This window comes from Lithobates pipiens, unplaced genomic scaffold (genome assembly GCF_037356315.1).
Source record: "Lithobates pipiens isolate NorthernLeopardFrog02 unplaced genomic scaffold, aLitPip1_a1.2 Scaffold_10, whole genome shotgun sequence".
Taxonomy (NCBI): Eukaryota; Metazoa; Chordata; class Amphibia; order Anura; family Ranidae; genus Lithobates; species Lithobates pipiens.
Genome location: NW_027507686.1, coordinates 108,181,166 through 108,199,476, shown reverse-complemented (window position 1 = coordinate 108,199,476; position 18,311 = coordinate 108,181,166). Strand labels below are relative to the sequence as shown.

General features: G+C 44.7%; 10 pseudogenes; all 10 read left to right on the top strand.

Annotated features, from left to right (window-relative positions):
• The first annotated feature begins 6,779 nt into the window (after window positions 1-6,779).
• On the top strand, window positions 6,780-6,898 carry LOC143948652 (5S ribosomal RNA; annotated as a pseudogene).
• Window positions 6,899-7,542: 644 nt separating this feature from the next.
• On the top strand, window positions 7,543-7,661 carry LOC143947580 (5S ribosomal RNA; annotated as a pseudogene).
• A 3,547-nt stretch (window positions 7,662-11,208) lies between these two features.
• Window positions 11,209-11,327, top strand: LOC143956938 (5S ribosomal RNA; annotated as a pseudogene).
• Window positions 11,328-11,649: 322 nt separating this feature from the next.
• Window positions 11,650-11,768, top strand: LOC143947094 (5S ribosomal RNA; annotated as a pseudogene).
• Window positions 11,769-12,087: 319 nt separating this feature from the next.
• Window positions 12,088-12,207, top strand: LOC143955048 (5S ribosomal RNA; annotated as a pseudogene).
• Window positions 12,208-12,308: 101 nt separating this feature from the next.
• LOC143954761 (5S ribosomal RNA) lies at window positions 12,309-12,427 on the top strand (annotated as a pseudogene).
• Window positions 12,428-15,169: 2,742 nt separating this feature from the next.
• On the top strand, window positions 15,170-15,288 carry LOC143953494 (5S ribosomal RNA; annotated as a pseudogene).
• A 101-nt stretch (window positions 15,289-15,389) lies between these two features.
• On the top strand, window positions 15,390-15,508 carry LOC143951991 (5S ribosomal RNA; annotated as a pseudogene).
• Window positions 15,509-15,829: 321 nt separating this feature from the next.
• On the top strand, window positions 15,830-15,948 carry LOC143947325 (5S ribosomal RNA; annotated as a pseudogene).
• A 101-nt stretch (window positions 15,949-16,049) lies between these two features.
• Window positions 16,050-16,168, top strand: LOC143955738 (5S ribosomal RNA; annotated as a pseudogene).
• Window positions 16,169-18,311: the final 2,143 nt, after the last annotated feature.

Here is an 18,311-nt window from a genome sequence, read left to right as displayed (position 1 = left end):
GTATACAGATGGACTAGTGTATACAGAGGACCGGCTAGTTTATACAGAGAGGCTAATGTGTACAAAAGACAGGCTAGTGTATACAAATAGGCTAGATTATAGAGAAGAACGTCCTGGGTATGCAGAGATGGAGGCTGGGTTACACAGAGAGGCTAGTGTATGCAGGCTTGCTAGTGTATACAGACGGACTAGTGTATACAGAGAGGCTTGGGTATACAGAGAGCTAATGTATAAAGAGATGCTAGTGTATACAAAAGACAACCAAGAGAAGACAGTGAGGCTCGTGTATACAGAAGACCGGCTACAGAGAATCTAATTTGTACAAAAGACAGGCTAGTGTATACAGATAGGCTAGATTATACAGAGGAAGGTCCTGGGTATGCAGAGATGGAGGCTAGGGAATCCAGAGAGAGACTGTGTTACACAGAGAGGCTAGAGTATGCAGAAGACCGGCTATTTTTTTTTACAGATACTCTTACACTGTACACAGAGAGATTAAAGCTAGCGTGTAAAGAAGACAGGACTTTATTTTTTGCTAATGCAACTACTTCTGAAACATGTAAAGTGCTTTTTTCATATTTTGGTGCTGTTAAAAAGTGGTGTGTTGTCAGTGGTGATATCAATGTGACAGTTAATGTGGAGAACTACAACTATACAAAAAAGAGTGCTAAGTTTATTTTGTTAAGTCATTGACTGATAGAAATTAAGTAATTGGCCGTTATTGGTTTGGCAGTACATGGTTTATTTTGATGTAAGATAGTTTTATTCTCTACTTATAGCCGAGTTTTAGACGACTTTATTATTAGCATTATTATCATTATTCGCATTATTCATATATATTATGCAGAGTGTAAGTATTGCAGTGAGACGATATTGCTTTTGAAAGATTTGTATTATTATACATAGCATTGTTAGCAGACCAATAGGACAATTTACATGGCTTAATATTGCAGAGCGTAATTTATCAGGAAAGAGATCCAAAGCGTTAGTTGCAGTAGCTTCATAAAACTGAGAAATCGTTGCATTACTCTAAATTTAAAAGTTGTTCCGGTAGCACTGAAAAGACGATATTAGATGAGTGATCTACACATTTCGTTTACTATTGCAGAGAGATACCGGCTAAATGTTAATATGTTAATATGTGCTGCGTGTAAGGTAGAAATTAGATGGTTTAGTGTGAGCTGGTTTACCAGGATTTAGAGATTTATACTAATAATAAATATAGCAAAATAACTCTAAAATTAATATTGAGACAGTATATACAGGTCGGGTTTAAGTGGAAATACACGAAATAACAGCAACGACGTGTGTAGGTTTTTATCAATCAGGTTCATTACGTGTCTTTAATCATGTAGTGAATATACCCCAAATATAGCACAAGGATGAGAAAGCATAATAACTAACAGAGGATGACATGGCAAAAAGACAAACTGCATTAGAAATGTGAATATGAATTAGAGATGAAATGCCAATCCCCACGGCTACGTACAGCAAAGTGTGATTAGCTGTACGTTAGCAGCTAAATATTCTGCAATAGCAGAGATTAAGTATTGCATTCGAAATGAGATCGGAAGCGTTAGTTGCAGTAGCTCCAAAGTGACTGAGAAATAATTTCATTACTCTAAATGTAAAAGTTATCCCGGTAGCACTGAGTGGATTGATATTAGATGAGTTGTAGTACAAATTCAGTTTCCTATAGCAGAGAGATACCAGCTAAATATGAGACAAGCAATTAAACTGTTCACGGTAGCATTGCATTACTCTTAATATGTGCAGCGTGCCAAGAAGCAATAAGATGGTTTTGTATTACCCTAAAATTAGCAGTATACGTAATAAAGGTCAGTAGGTAACCTGGATTTAGACATAGCAAACTCTACAATCTAATTTAGCAAAATTAGAACGGATAATATTGAGACAGTATATATTGGTCGAGTTTAAGTGGAAATAAACAAAATATCTAGCTTACCTTTACATTGTTCAATAGAGCGTTGCAAAGTAATACCAAGGCAGAATGTCGGAATAGCAATTAGATGAGATAATTGCTGTAATCATGAAATATCAGCAACGACTAGGTTTCTATCGGATGAGAAAGTATAATAACTGGCAAAGTATGACATGGCAAAGAGACAAATTGCATTAGAGATGTGAGATGGACATGAAATGTCATTCCCCATTGGTTACTTACATGTAAACGCGGCTACATACAGCAAAGTGTGAGCTAAGCAGCTAAAGGGTATTTAAGAGTAAATTGACGTAGCTTTAAAATTCCAACGTGTAAATCGTTCCATTAATTTTGTTACGCACGAAGACGGCTTACACTGACTGTTTTCCGTTTCCACTGGTTATCGGCATAATGTATCAGTAACCATGAACATTAATAGTGATAGACAGCTTACATTAGGATGTATGCATGATGTGAATGTATTTGCATTATGTGTTATTAATGTAATCAAACTGTATTGCTATGCTTTGTTACTGTAACCACTTCTCAATCAAGTAAACCGTCCCACTGCTTTTCTCACATTTTGCTGCTGTTAAAAAATGTGTTGCAAGTGTTATGTGTTACAAATGGTTATCAGTGTGACAGTTAATGTGGAGAAGAAGTAATACACAAAATAGAGTCAGCGAGAGATGGTTGCATTTCTCTTAATGTGCAATGTGTAAAAGGTTTTAAAAAGATGGTTTTGTGTGACTTTTGCTTTAACGTAAAATTAGCTGTAGACATTATAACTTGTTACAATGATTTAGAGATAGTAATCTCTATAAAATAATAACAATAAGTATAGCAAAACAAATTAGGAAAATATTGAGGCAGTATGTATAGGTCGAGATATAGTGAATACACAAAACGGATCAAGGGATAGTTTCAAAGTCAAGGGATAAATGCAAAGGTACATTATTTAAGAGTAAATTGACGTAGCTTGCAAATTCCAACGTGTAAATCGTTCCATTAATTTTGTTGCGCACGAAGACGGCTTACACTGACTGTTCTCCGTTTCCACTGGAAAGACAATCCTATTGCATAGAGGTAGCGAGAGATGGCTGCATTACTCTTAATGTTACTCTTAAGGTTTTAAAAAAATGGTTTTGTGTGAATTTTGCTTTAACGTAAAATTAGCTGTAGACATTACAACTATGGTTAGGTTTACAATGATTTAGAGTTAGTAATCTCTATAATATAATAATAATAAGTATAGCAAAACAAATTAGGAAAATATTGAGGCAGTATATACAGGTCGAGATAAAGTGAATACACAAAAGGGATCAAGGGATAGTTGCAAAGTAATATCCTCATTAAGGCAGAATGTCGGAATAGCAATGAGATTCGATGGTTGCAACATAAAACGAAATATGAGCACGGCTAAAATACAGAACAACAGTACATAATTTAAGAGAACAGTAGAATGAAAAAAATCTAAGTTTAAATCGTTGAGTAAATCGTTGAGTAAATCGTAAATTTATCAGCTATGTTAACGCTGAGATTATGATTAATTTCACAGTTCCATTACGCGGTCCTTTTCCACTGGTATAGTCATAATTTAATATCAGTAATTGCTATCAGTAAATATTAAAATTGTAAGACGTTTCATGGTTATGTGGAATTGATATGGATTTAAAAGCGGTACATTAATTTTCTGAAGCATATGGCAGAAAGACGGCTTACACTGCTTTTCTCACAGTTTGCTGCGGTGAAAAGAAATGTTTTGTCACTGTGTTTTAACTGTGACAGTTAAGGTGGAGAAAAAGAAGTAATACAGAAAATAGAGTCAAACAGTGGAAACGTTTATTTGTCATGACAACTGATACTGGTTGAGCAATAACAGTTTTATTAAGATGTAAGACTAGTTTTATTCTCTACATATAGGCTTTTCAGAGAGTTGTATAATATAGGCGACCAATAGGACATTTAAATGGCTTAATATTGTAGGGAGGTAGTATCGCTATTCAAAGGTAAGAGATTGAAAGCTTAGCTTGAAAATGGCCGAGAAATAGTTGCGTTAGTCTAAATTTAAAGGATATGCCGGTACCAATGAGAAAGCTTATATTAGACTAGTTGATCTTTCATTACAATCCTATTATTATTATTATTATTATTATTATTAAGATCATAGTGCAGAGAGATACTCAGTTAATGTCAGAGATACTCGGTAAATGTCAAAAAAGCAATAAAACTGTTAACAATAAAACTATCGTTAGCGAGCGATAGTTACATTACTCTTAGTATGTACAGCATGTCTGGTAGCAAATGGATGGTTTTGTGAACATTATGCATTACCGTACAATTAGCGGTAGAACTCATCGAAGTGAATAGATGTAACCGGATTTTGAGCTAGTACTCTCTATTTCTAATAAGAAACAAAGACAAAAAAGTCAGGATGGTGTGTCAGGACTGTCACATACTCAATGTGACAGTTGATGTGGAGAATTATAAATATGCAAAATAGAGCAAAAGAGAACATGGTTATATGTATGATAGTTTTATTGCATGCTTGATGTGGATGATTAAAATCGTGTAGTGATCTATATTTAGCATAAGAATGAAAAGGCATAACATGGCAATGAGACAAACTCCATTAGAGATGTGAGCTAGATGAAATGATGAAATGTCTCTGTATAGCCCAGATTGTCTTCTGTTATCACTTGGCCTACCCTCTAAATTCACTAGCCTCTCTATATACACCATTAGCCGATCTTCTGCATACAATAGCCTGTCTTCGATATACACTAGCCTATGTTCTGAATACACTAGCCCGTCTTCTGTCTTCTGTATGCCCTAGCCTGTCTTCTGTATACATTAGTCTCTCTGTATAAACTAGCATCTCTGTATACCCCAAACTGTCTTCTGTAAAAACTTGTCTCTCTTTATAGCCTGTCTAGCCTTTCTTCTGTACACACTAGCTTCTCTGTATACACTAACCAGGCTTCTATATACAATAGCTTCACTCTATGCACTAGCCTCTCTGTATACCCTAGATAGTGTTCTGCATACACTAGCCTCTCCGTAGAAGCCAAACTTTTTTTCTGTATTCACTAGCCTTTCTTCTGTATGCTGTAGTCTTCTATATATACTAGCTTCTCTGTACACCCTTGCATCTCTGTAATACACTAAACCCTCTGTATACCACAGCCTGTCTTCTGTATATGCTAGACTGTAAAAACTAGCTAGAATACACCAGCCTGTCTTCTGTACCCACTAGAATCTCTGTATACACTACCCAGTCTTCTGTATACACTGTCAGCTTGGATGTGTACCCAAGCCTGTCTTCTGTATACACTAGTCTCTCTATATGCACTGTCCTAACTGTATACACTCGACTCTATCTATACACTAACCTCTCTATATACACTAACATCTTTGTATATATTAGCTTCTCTTTAAGCTAGCCTCTCTGTGTACCCCAGCCTCATTGTTTACTCTAGCATCTCTGTATACTCATGCCTATCTGCATACACGAGTCTGTATTCTGTATTCACTAGCCTTTCTTCTGTATGCTATAGTCTTCTATATATACCAGCTTCTCTGTACACCCTTGCATCTCTGTAAACACTGTGTAAACTAGCCAGTCTTATGTATACACTAGCCGACTGTATACACTAGACTCTCTGAATACACTAAACTCTCTGTATACCACAGCCTGTCTTCTGTATACACTAGACTGTAAAAACTAGCTAGAATACACTAGCTTGTCTTCTGTACCCACTAGACTCTCTGTATACACTACCCAGTCTTCTGTATAGAATGTCAGCTTTGATGTATACCCAAGCCTGTCTTCTGTATACACTAGCTTCTCTATATGCACTGTCCTTTCTGTATACACTCGACTCTCTCTATATACTAACCTCTCTATATACACTAACATCTTTGTATATACTAGCCTCTCTTTAAACTAGCCTCTCTGTGTACCCCAGCCTCACTGTTTACTCTAGCATCTCTGTATACTCCAGCCTATCTACATACACGAGTCTGTATTCTGTATTCACTAGCCTTTCTTCTGTATGCTGTAGTCTTCTATATATACCAGCTTCTCTGTACACCCTAGCACTGTAACAGTGCTAGGTTCCTGTATTACAGAAACAGAATACCAGCAATAAGGTGTATACTGTGCAGGAGGCACACAACACCCACTCTAACTTCTGCACTGCAGATGCATGTATTGCAGAAATTGAACACCAGTAATAAAGGGTAGCTTCAGGTGTGTACTGTGTACTGTGTCCTTTTTCCCTGACCATCGCAACACACTATAGAAGGCTGCCGCGCTGGCGTCCTTATATAGTGTGGGGTGTGTACTAAACCCCCCTGAGCTATAATTGGCCACAGGAATTCTGCCTGTGGTGAATTGTGGCTCTCCTCACAGAGGATTTCACATCTGTTCTTATTATATAGAACCTATTATGCTCCTCGTAAACTTTTTCAGTTTGGCCGAACGGCCGGACGCAAGTTGCCCCGGTGCGGGAACATGGGGGGAGACATGATGCACATGTTTTGGAGATGCCCGAAGTTGATCCGCTACTGGACAGAGGTGACAGGAACCATTGATCAGGTGTTTGGAACCTCCACCAGGATGGAGGCGAAGTATTGTCTCCTGGGATTAGTTGAAGGAGTTGGAAACCCGGGAAGTAGCCAGATGGCAGTTCTGAGATGCCTATTTCAGGCAAGGAAACTGATTGCCCAACCCTGCTTAGCCTCCAATGTTGGCAATGACTTGTTTTTTTTCGCTTGTTTCCCAAGATGCCCATGTTGGCGTTTGTCAAGATGGTTGAGAGTGCCTGAAGAGATCGCCTATGGCCCCATCACCTTGAAAGTGCCTGATCTTGTCTGATCTCGGAGGCTAAGCATTGTCGGGCCTGATTAGTAACTGGATGGGAGACCAACTGGGAATACCAGGTGCCGTAGGATTCTTTTTATGTTGTTGGCGTTGACATGTTTTTTTTTTTCCGCTTGTTTCCCAAGGTGATCATCTTGGCATTTGTCAAGAGGGCTGAGAGAGCACAAAGAAATCTCCTACGGCCACATCCCCCAGAAAGCGCCCGATCTCATCTGATCTCAGAGGCTAAGCAGGGTCCGGCCTGGATATTACCTAATTAAAGGTGCAGTAGGAATCTTTTTATATTGTTGGCTTTGACCTGTTTTTCTTTTGCTTGTTTCCCAAGGTGACCATTTTAGCATCAGTCAAGAGTTTTGAGTATGTCCCAAAGCGTTCGCCTGAGGTCACATCACCCTGAAAGCGCCCGATCTCTAAGCAGGTTCTGGGTCAGATGGGAGACCACCAGGGTCTATGTTGTTGGCGTTGACCTGTTTTTTTTCACTTGTTTCCCATCTTGGTATTTGTCAAGAGGGTTGAGAGTGTCTAAATAGAACACCTATGGCCACATCACCCTGAAAGCGCACAATCTCATCTGATCTCTGAGGCCTAGCAGTGTATGGCCTGGTTAATACCTGTATGGGAGACCATCTGTGAATACCTGATGTTTATTTTTGCTTGTTTCCCAAGGTGACCATCTTGGCGTTTAACAAGAGGGTTGAGAGTGCCCAAAGAGGTCACCTACGGCCCCATCACCCTGAAAGCGCCCAATCTCATCTGATCTCAGAGGCTAAACAGTGTCGGGCCTGGTTAGTACCTGGATGGGAGATCGCCTGGAAATACCAGGTGCCATAGGCTTCTTTTTATGTTGTTGGCTTTGAACTGTTTTTTTCGCTTGTTTCTCAAGGCGACCATCTTGGCGTTTGTCAAGAGGGTTGGGCGTGTCTTGAAGAGAACGCTTACGGCCACATCACCCTGAAAGCACCCGATCTCGTCTGATTTCAGAGGCTTAGCAGCGTCAGGCCTGGTTAGTACCTGGATGGGAGACTGCCTGGGAAGACCAGGTGACATAGAAGGATCTGGCCTGGTTAGTGTCTTGATTGGGAGATCGCCTGGGAATACCGGATGCCGTAGGATTCTTTTTATGTTGTTGGCTTTGACCTGTTTTTTTTCCCTTGTTTCCCAAGGTGACCATCTTGGCATTTGTCAAGAGGGTTGAGAGTGCACAAAGAAATTGCCTATGGGCACAACACCCTGAAAGCGCCCAATCTCGTTTGGTCTCAGAGGCTAAGCAGGGTTGGGCCTGGTTTGTACCTGGATGGGAGACCACCTGGGTTTTCCAAATGCCGCAGGCTTCTTTTTATGTTGTTGGCATTGACTTGTTTTTTTTGTTTGTTTCCCAAGGTGACCATCTTGCGTTTGTCAAGAGGGTTGAGCGTGCATTTGATCTCAGAGGCTAAGCAGGGTTGGGACCTGTTAAGTACCTGGATGGGAGACCGCCTGGGATTTCTCGATGCCATAGGCTTTAATTTTAAGTTGTTGGCATTGACTTATTTTTTTTTATTTTTATTATTCTTTTATTAAGTAGAACAACATAAATATAACCGTCAACCATACAGCATGACCCAGGGTCACAATTACATGGTAACAAAAAATAGGCAGCCAAATAACTCTGGGTTCTCAGAGGGGAGTCCTACAGTTTCATGCAGAAAAGAGAGAAACCCCACCTCTGACATGTAGTACAGTAGTACTGAGTAACGGACTAGTGCAGCTCCGTTCAGACAAATGTAATCATGGAGAACAACTGGGACCACAGCGAGCCAGCTTATCATGACCTACGTGAACCAGAGTAAAATATGAGCCGGTCATGTCCAGAACCCTGGGGTTCTTCTGGGTCTCGAAGGCTAGTAAGGAGACAAGGCATAGTCAAAAGGGAGGACGGGGGAAGACGAGAGTGCAAAGATGGAGAGAGAGGAGGTGGGGGGATGACGGCGGGGAAAAAAAGAAAAATAAAGACAAAAAGGGACCCAGGGCAGACATGGCCTACGTAGGTAAACGTTTGATGTTCAGTCGTTTTCTGGGACAGAGGCACTGCTCACCTCCCGAATGTAGTCTCGAGTACCAGTAAAATACCTCCAGGGCCTCCATGTAACACTAAATGCCTCTTCAGTGTTGTGAAGGGTGGCGGTCAATTCTTCCATCCGGAGAATATGATTGACTTTGGAATACCACAGCACCTTGGATGGGGGCTGAGGCTGCCTCCACAGTGCGGGAATGCAGGCCCGGGCGGCATTCAGGAGTTGCATCGTGAGGGTTTTTTTGTATTTTCGAACAGGCTGTTTCGGTCAAGTATATAAGGCACGCTGCTGGGAACCCAAAAGTTCCTCAAGGCATGCCCAGAAAAGGTGTCCCATGGTCCCCGTATCTGAATTTCACCTCCAACAAACATCCGGGATTGATCTATCCATTTTATTCAGAAGGTATGGGACTCTATACCAGCGTGAGACTATCTTGTATCCTGATTCTTGATATTGGTTTGCGATGGAAGCTTTACGTACTAAGGTCAGGATCTTCCCTATCTGTTGTGGGGTAAATGTGATGCCTAAGTCCCTCTCCCATTTGTGGATAAATGGTGGGGGTCGACTCCTCCTCCTGACTACTCAATGGGTTGTACAGGAGGGAGAGGGTGTGTCGCACAGGTTCCCTTTTGTGACAGATGGATTCATAGGGTGTCAGGTCTCTAGGAGTGTAGGGGGCCCTTTGTATGGCCAGAAGAAAGTGACGAAGTTGATAAGCACTAAACAAGTCAAGCGGAGGGTCAGAAAGCTCGGCGACAGTTTGCGTGGTCGGGAGCACTCCCGAGGGCCACACCTCTCCCAGACGCTGTTTCCCCACCACTGTCAACTGTCGCAGTCTCTTGTAGGTAAATACCGGTGGGAAGTCTGGATTACCTATAACCGGAGTCATTGGTGATGGCAGGGGAGCAATGTGTGTGCAGCGGAACAACCTCCGCACAACAGCCAACGTAGCTCCCACTACGGGGTGACCTCTGAGGTCTTTTGGTAGGGAGGACAGGAGCCACGGGGAAGTCAATAGGGGAATGGATCCATCCTCAATCTCCATCTCCACCCACTGCTTGTGTGGGCCATTACAATGCCAATCAACGACTCTCGCTAGCAGAGTCACTCTGTAGTATTGTCTGAGATCTGGGAGACCCAGATCCCCCTTGTCCTTTGGTCTGGCAAGCAATTGCAAACGGGCTCTGGGCGGTTTGCGCGCCCAAATAGAGTCCCGGAGCAGCACCTGCAGTTGTCTGAAAAAAATTGGGGGTAACCGGATCTGTAATGTCTGGAACATGTATAAGATCCGCGGGAGGGCCGTCATTTTGAATGCATTACAGCGCCCGAACCAGGTCAGTGTTAAAGCATGCCAGTTTCCCAAATCAGATTTCAGTCTATCCAGGAGAGGGACAAAATTAAGCGGGTACAATTGCGCTAAATCCGCTGCGATGTCAACGCCCAGGTAACGTATAGATTTTTCAGTCCAGTAGAATGGAAAAGCGGAAAGCGGAGCCTTTTGGCCTCACCATCCGGGACCGATATATTCAATACAGCTGACTTGGCGCAATTGATTTTATAGTTTGATAGGCTGCCGTATCGCTGTAGAGACGCAAGTATATTGGGAAGCAAAATGTGTGGCTTGGAGATGGAAAAAATTAGATCGTCAGCGTACGCCGCAATTTTGTGGTGTGCCGAGGGTTTGGATATGCCAGTAATATTCGGGTCATTCCGAACGTGACACATAAGTGGTTCCAGTGTCAGAATAAAAATGAGGGGAGACAGAGGGCACCCCTGCCTCGTCCCATTAGTAATGGGGAAAGAGTCCGAGCACCACTCGTTCAACCGTTCCCGCTGCCAACGGCGTGGAGTAAAGCGACATTACCCAGCTCATCATGTTGGGGCCAAGACCTATATGTTCCAGGGTGGCCTGCATAAAGTGCCAGGCCACCCTGTCAAAGGCCTTTTCCGCGTCCATTGACAACATAAGCAAGGGCCTTCCCTGTACATGCGCCGCATGGATTAAATTGAGGACTCTAGCTTCCGACTTATTTTTATTTTTTTTGCTTGTTTCCCAAGGTGACAATCTTGGCGTTTGTCAAGAGGGTTGAAAGTGCCTGAAGAGATTGCCTACGGGCACATCACCCTGAAAGCACCCGATCTCGTTTGATGTTGGAGGCTAAGAAGAGTCGGGCCTTGTTAGTACCTGGATGGGAGACTGCCTGGGAATACCAGTTGTCATAGACTTCTTTTTATGTTGTTGGCGTTGACCTGGTTTTTTTTTCGCTTGTTTCCCAAAGTGACCATCTTGGTGTTTGTCAAGAGGGTTGAGAGTGCCTGAAGAGATTGCCTATGGCCACATCACTCTGAAAGCACCCAATCTCATCTGATCTTGGAGGCTAAGAAGAGTCGGGCCTGGTTAGTACCTGGGTGGGAGACCACCTGGGAATACCAGTTATTGTAGGCTTCTTTTTATGTTGTTGGCGTTGATTCATTTTTTTTTTTTTTGCTTGTTTCCCAAGGTGACCATCTTGGCATTTGTCAAGAGGGTTGAGAGTGCCCAAAGAGATCGCTTACAGCAGCATGACCCTGAAAGAGCCCTATCTCTTCTCTTCTCTGAGGCTAAGAAGGGTTGGGCCTAGTGGGTACCTGGATGGGAGATGGCGTTGGAATACCAGGTGCCGTATTCTTCTTTTTATGTTGTTGACATTGACCTGTTTTTTTTCGCTTGTATCTCAAGGTGACTATCTTGGCATTTGTCAAGAGGGTTGAGAATGCCCAAAGAGATTGCCTATGGGCACATAATCCTGAATGCGCCCGATCTCCTCTGATCTCAGAAGCTAAACAGGGTTGGGCCTTGCTAGTACCTGGATTGGAGACCACCTGGGAATACTAGGTGCTGTAGGCTTCCTTTTATGTTGTTGGCCTTGACCTGTTTTTTTTTCACTTGTTTCCCAAGGTGACCATCTTGGCGTTTGTCAAGAGGGTTGAAAGTGCCTGAAGAGATTGCCTACGGGCACATCACCCTGAAAGCACCCGATCTCGTTTGATGTTGGAGGCTAAGAAGAGTCGGGCCTTGTTAGTACCTGGATGGGAGACTGCCTGGGAATACCAGGTGTCATAGACTACTTTTTATGTTGTTGGCGTTGACCTGTTTTTTTTTCGCTTGTTTCCCAATGTGACCATCTTGGTGTTTGTCAAGAGGGTTGAGAGTGCCTGAAGAGATTGCCTATGGCCACATCACTCTAAAAAGCACCCAATCTCATCTGATCTTGGAGGCTAAGAAGAGTCGGGCCTGGTTAGTACCTGGGTGGGAGACCACCTGGGAATACCAGTTATTGTAGGCTTCTTTTTATGTTGTTGGCGTTGACCTGTTTTTTTTTTCGCTTTTTTCCCAAAGTGACCATCTTTGTGGTTGTCAAGAGGGTTGAGAGTGCCTGAAGAGATTGCCTATGGCCACATCACTCTGAAAGCACCCAATCTCGTCTGATCTTGGAGGCTAAGAAAAGTCGGGCCTGGTTAGTACCTGGATGGGAGACCACCTGGGAATACCAGTTATTGTAGGCTTCTTTTTTTTTTTTCAAATAACTTTTTTATTATTATAAGATGAAACATTACATATCATTCACTTCAATACAGCAGTGGCGGAGCCAAAGGAGAAAAAAGGGAACATACAATAAGAGCTTATCGGCCTACAGAATATAGCCACTTGGAGTAGGTACAAACCAGGCCAGGCAGAGCTATCCACAGGCAGTATGTTCTGCAACATATGTAAGTCAGGGATAAAGTCCAACCAATAATAAACTAGTCCTCAAAACTCTACAGCCAGTGAAGAGTGGCATTCCGAGGATACAGGTATCGACTAAAAGTGTAAGATACTTGTACTACAAATTAACCCAGTTAAACACCCTCCCTTGGGGGGGTTTGGAAGAAAGATAGAAATAAGAGAGGAGAAAAAAGGGAAAAAGAAAAAGAAGAAGGGGGGAAGAGGGGGCGAAAAGAGGGGGATACCAAAAAGGGTAGAAAGAAAGGTAGGGAGGAAAAGGAGGGAATAGAGGTGGGTAGTCATCCGAAATATTCCGCTTGCCTGTCAGGGTCGATCGCCCTTAAGAGTCCAGGGATTCCAAACCACGTCATGCGCTTCCAGCCGGTCCTGTATCCTGGCGGTCATCCTCTCCATAAGCTCCACGTCTCTAATTCGAGCGTATAATGCGTCCGGGGTAGGGGGGTGCGTCCTTTTCCAATGAAGTGCAACAAGACACCGCGCTGCTGTCAGGATATGTCGGCATAGTTTCTGTAGGGATCTGGACAGTTTGGGGAAAGGGACTCCCAATAAAAATTGCTTGGGGTTCAAGTCCAGGGGTTGGTCCAGGACACTGGCCAGGAGAGTACAGACTTCTGTCCAGAAGGGGACTATACGGGGGCATTGCCAGTATATGTGCAGGAGGGTGCCCTTATGCTCCACTTAGCGCCAGCACCGGTCTGTTGTAGAAGGGTAAATAGCGTGTAGGACATCCGGGGTCATGTACCAGAAGAATAAAATTTTGTATGCATTCTCCTGATAGAGCGTACACATGGAGCTCTTGGATGCCTGTGACCAAATCACCCGCCATTGCTCCTCCGTGAACACTTCACCCAGAGCTTCCTCCCATTTAAGCATATATGCATGTTTGCCTTTAAGACCCATAGGAAAGGCGTTAAGTATTTTATAAATATCTGAGATCATCCCTCTCTGTGCCGTACCTGCTGAAACAACTATTTCAAATGAGGTAGGCGGGGAGAAACGGAGGTCTGATGCGATGGTCTGGGCAAAGTGACGGATTTGTAAATAACTATAGAAGCTCTGCCGGGGGAGGTCAAACCGAGATTGGAGTTCAGTGTAAGTCAGTAGTCTCCTAGATCTGGGGTCCACCAGAGATCTCAGATGGAAGAGGTTTCGGGAGGACCAAGGGTGTTGCATCTGGCGGGATAGGCTATCTGGCACTTGAGGGTTGGACATAAAAGAGGTCAGGAGCGATTTATCCGAGGTCAGGCCAAATGCCTTGGAGGACCTACGCCATAGGCTCTGCAGATGGGACATGGGGCCCAACAGTTGGGACTGGGGAACCAATGCCGCCGCACTCCAGAGCATACTGTTAGGGTGTATAGGGGCCAACCACCGGGATTCAATTTCCGACCAGCGGTTGTGAGACCTCTGGGTAAACCAAGAAGCGACCGCGCGGAGTTGGGCAGCCTGATAGTACCTGACTAGATCCGGGAACGCTAACCCCCCATCCGATCGGGAGGCGGTCATGACCGAGCGAGGTATTCTGTGCCTTTTATAGTTCCACGTGAATCGAAGTAGGTCCCTTTGCAATTTTTTCAGGTGGGAAGAGGGTATGGGAATGGGGAGGGTCTGAAAAAGATAGAGGAGTTTCGGGGAGGATTGCCATTTTCACAGAGGCTATCCTACCAAGAAGAGAAATTTGGTGTTTCCGCCATTGTAAAAGCAGACGCCTAATATCTCCATAAAGGGATGGATAGTTTGCCTGATAGAGGGAGGTATAGGTTGGGGTGATGTATACCCCCAGGTACCGAAGGGAAGTAGACTTCCAGTGGTAGGGAAAGTTAGATCGTAGATGGTCCACCTCCGGCGGTGGGATGTTAATTGGAACATCCGGGCCGGGGATGTCTGCCGTGGTGTCCCTCGATCCCCCGGTCCGTGCTGGGGGCCGGAGAAGGAGCCCGCAACGGCGTGGTTGTGGCTGCCGGCGCCATTTTGGGAGGTCTGTCGGTCGGGACCTCCGTCGTTAAAAAGAAGGACCGGAGGTCCGCGGCGGTGCCCAACGGGGTAGCGGGAGGTCCCCTGGAGCAGGAGGACCTTGTGGCCCTGGATTTCCCCATCGGATGGGGCTGGATTATCCCCGTAGGTGCAGTAGAGCGGAGGCTGGAGGGAGAGCGAGAGGATTAGGCTGCCATCCGGGTCGACTTCCAGTCACGCCCCGTAGGCTTCTTTTTATGTTGTTGGCGTTGATTCGTTTTTTTTTTTGCTTGTTTCCCAAGGTGACCATCTTGGCATTGGTCAAGAGGGTTGAGAGTGCCCAAAGAGATCGCTTACAGCAGCATCACCCTGAAAGAGCCCTATCTCTTCTCTTCTCTGAGGCTAAGAAGGGTTGGGCCTAGTTAGTACCTGGATGGGAGATGGCGTTGGAATACCAGGTGCCGTATTCTTCTTTTTATGTTGTTGACATTGACCTGTTTTTTTTCGCTTGTATCTCAAGGTGACTATCTTGGCATTTGTCAAGAGGGTTGAGAATGCCCAAAGAGATTGCCTATGGGCACATAACCCTAAAAGCGCCCAATCTCCTCTGATCTCAGAAGCTAAACAGGGTTGGGCCTTGCTAGTACCTGGATTGGAGACCACCTGGGAATACTAGGTTCTGTAGGCTTCCTTTTATGTTGTTGGCCTTGACCTGGTTTTTTTTTCACTTGTTTCCCAAGGTGACCATCTTGGCGTTTGTCAAGAGGGTTGAAAGTGCCTGAAGAGATTGCCTACGGGCACATCACCCTGAAAGCACCCGGTCTCGTTTGATGTTGGAGGCTAAGAAGAGTCGGGCCTTGTTAGTACCTGGATGGGAGACCGCCTGGGAATACCAGGTGTCGTAGACTTCTTTTTATGTTGTTAGCGTTGATTATTTTTTTTTTTTTTGCTTGTTTCCCAAGGTGACCATCTTGGCATTTGTCAAGAGGGTTGAGAGTGCCCAAAGAGATCGCTTACAGCAGCATCACCCTGAAAGAGCCCTATCTCTTCTCTTCTCTGAGGCTAAGAAGGGTTGGGGCTAGTTAGTACCTGGATGGGAGATGGCGTTGGAATACCAGGTGCCGTATTCTTCTTTTTATGTTGTTGACATTGACCTGTTTTTTTTCGCTTGTATCTCAAGGTGACTATCTTGGCATTTGTCAAGAGGGTTGAGAATGCCCAAAGAGAATGCCTATGGGCACATAACCCTGAAAGCACCCGATCTCCTCTGATCTCAGAATCTAAACAGGGTTGGGCCTTGCTAGTACCTGGATTGGAGACCACCTGGGAATACTAGGTGCTGTAGGCTTCTTTTTATGTTGCTGGCCTTGACCTGTTTTTTTTTTCAATTGTTTCCCAAGGTGACCATCTTGGCGTTTGTCAAGAGGGTTGAGAGTGCCCGAAGAGATCACCTATGGCCCCATCACCCTGAAAGCGCCCAATCTCGTCTGATCTCGGATGCTAAACAGTGTCAGGCCTGGTTAGTACCTGGATGGGAGACCGCCTGGGAATACCAGGTGCCATAGGCTTCTTTTTTTTTTTATTTAGTAGTATGCGACATACAATGCAAAGGCAACTTCACAGAATGTGTGATACAAATAGTTACAAACAAACGATCATATTGCATGGATATCAGAGCCAATGGTAAGAAGTCAGAGGAGAATAGCACGTGTACAGCTTTGCGGTCATATCAAGATGAGATTAAAGCTCCATCTCGTTGGGATCCTCTACCACTTAAAATATTATTGATACTATCCCTGCTACCCTCGAAGAGTTTAGATATCCATAGATAGGGGAAGAGTATTGTGTAGTAGTCAAATGGGGTCGGAACATACCATTTTCTTTTCCCTTTTTTGAGTTAAGAAGGGAAATAGTAGAACTGAAAGGAGGGAGAAGGGGAAAGAGAAGATTGGGGAAGGAAATGTCAGAAAAGGAAAAGAAGGGGTAAGCGGGTGTCGTGGGTAGAGTGGATAGGATGGGGTCCCCTCCCAGGGAGCAAGAGACACCCTCGGCTCACCAGCTCATCAGCTGTCCAACGTTTGGAACAGCGATCTCCAACGATCACCATGAGCTTACTATGTCTCGCGGAGGTATTCTTCCGAAAAGTGAAACTGGGTCCAGTAGAACCATCTGTTCCCATGCTCCTCCGTTTTATCCCTCATTGTTGCAGTCAGGTCTTCCATTCGTTCAATATCATTTACCCTTGCGAACCACTGGGTCACCATTGGAGCAGATTTCTCTTTCCACTGACTTGGGATGCAGGCCCTAGCTGCATTGAGGAGATGTTTAAGTAAGGACTTATGATAACGCTTTCTCGACATAGGAGTTAGATTGAGAAGAACTGCTGCGGGATCATTGGCTAAGGAAATGTCTGTGAACTTGTGGATGAGTCTCAGGACAGGCTGCCAGAATGTTTGTAATTTAGGGCATTCCCAGAAAATGTGGAGAATGGTGCCAGCCTGTTGCCCACAGCGACAGCAGCGGTCAGATTGACCGGGGAATATTTTGGCCAACACCACCGGTGTACGATACCAGCGTGTGATCAGCTTATATGAGATCTTCTGATATTTACTGCAGAGTGACGACTTATGGGCGAAAAAGAGTATTCTGTCCTTCTGTGGTTTGGAGAATGTAGTTTGTAAGTCCCTTTTCCATTTAGCTAGGAAGGGTGGATCCGTGGAGGATTGTGCGTCTGTCAGGATTTGGTAGGACCATGAGAGGGAACCACGAATTGGGCCATCATCCATGCAAAGTTCCTCGAAGGGGTGGAATTGTCTAGAGAAGAACGAATGGTTAGGTAGTGATCCGAGGAAATGGATTAGCTGTCTAGCTCTCCAGCTATCCAATGCAACAGGTACTTGCTCTAGCAGTATGGTCCCCATGGGAATCAAGCCCGTGGGTCCAAGAAATAGGGCTGCTCTCAGAAGCCCTTTCGGGGCTTGCCTGGTAAAGGCCTGGTCAGACAGGCCCGGAGGGAATCTAGGATGTCCAATAATTGGGGTCATAGGAGAAGGGAAGTTAGTCAGGTGGGAAAGGTGAAAAAAACTATCCATCTCGGCGAGCGAGGGGCCAATTAACGGGTGAGTAGTCACACAGGGCTCCAATGGCCTCCCCGCCCAAGGCAGACCAGCCAGTGGAACCCGCGCCATCTCCTGCTCTAGCTTGACCCATAGCTTCAGTTCCCCATGCCGGTGTCTTATCACATATGGTCCCCCATCGGATAGTGTCCGCTGTGTACTGCGCATGCGCAGTACAAAGCAACACAGATTCCGAAAATTGCCGAGCATGAACGGCGCCAGCGCACTGAGTCCAGGTTCTATACCCACTATCCAAGTGGACATAGAGTAAGAATATAAAAGAGCCGAGCGCAGCGAGGCCGAGCCCAAAGCGTGGCGAGCAAAGCTCGTCTGCGAGGGGCCCTCTAATATTCACAACCCTATGTCCGCTTGGATGGTGGGGCTACCACCTCCACTCACCGCGCAGGCGCCGTTCAGCTTCGGAGATTTTCCGAAGCTTCGTCTGCTCCGTACTGCGCATGCGCAGTACGGCGCGGACACTATATCATGGCCGGACAGTATATGGCAGAACACCGGCACCAGTCAACCACCGGTGTCATGTGCGTCGCTGTGTAATATAGAGCAGGGTCCGGGAAGCCAATACCTCCCCGCAATG